Here is a 983-nt window from a genome sequence, read left to right as displayed (position 1 = left end):
GGGCCGGCCCCCCCCCCCACATGGGACAGTCCATTACCCGTATTTGCCAACAGTTGCCATGCTAGCACTGGCATGGAGCCATTGTTAGATTAGGGGTGTAATAAAACTTTTAAAGGATTTTTATGCAAACACTCACACAAACATATATCCACATAATTCCCAACATATTATATTCGATTCGTTGATGAGTAAGACTAGGTAAAATTTTCATATCAAGTCCAAAATATTCGAACCTATATATATATATATATATATATATATATATATATATATATAAAAGCTAATACTCACTTATCCACCAGAATATATATATATTTTTGCCCAACAACATTTGATTTATTGCATATAATATCTTGCCCAAAGGTGTTATTATATGTAATATTTTTAGAAAATGACACGAGAAAGTTAACGAGCTTATTTTAGTTTAGAAATTTCCTTCTGCCCAAAGGTGTTGGTATTTTGAAAATCAGTGTAATTTTGTTAACTGGCTGCATGATGTGTTTTAAGAGTACCTTATAGCATGTTGTATTGTCGGCCCAAAGGTGACTTTATGATGATGCACCTAGGCTCTTGCCATAATAAAATTCATATGTTTCGATTTAAATTACGGATTATCTAATTAATAGCCCATATTAATTAGTTGGATATTTCATCATCCATTTGATTGCATGCATTAAGTTTGGATGATATTAAGAGTGTGATATTTTATGTTTCCACAGTTTATAATACCTCATCTCTTTCGAATCAATTGTTTGCTATTGAAACATTGACTGGGAATAACTATGTGAGATGAAAACGAGACGTAGAAATAACACTTGGTCTTTTGGGCTTGGATTTTGCAATGGAGAAAAAGCTTGAAAAACCCACAGATAAGAGTACCGTTGAATATGTAGCCGAGCATGAAAAGTGGGAAAGGGCTAACAAACTCTGTTTGAAAATCATTAAGCGATCGATATCTGATTCCATTCTAGGTGTCATCCCTA

The sequence above is a fragment of the Olea europaea genome, chromosome 1 (genome assembly GCF_002742605.1).
Source record: "Olea europaea var. sylvestris chromosome 1, O_europaea_v1, whole genome shotgun sequence".
NCBI classification, from domain to species: Eukaryota; Viridiplantae; Streptophyta; class Magnoliopsida; order Lamiales; family Oleaceae; genus Olea; species Olea europaea.
The sequence above is the reverse complement of the archived record's forward strand: the minus strand, read 5'-3'. Positions refer to the sequence as shown.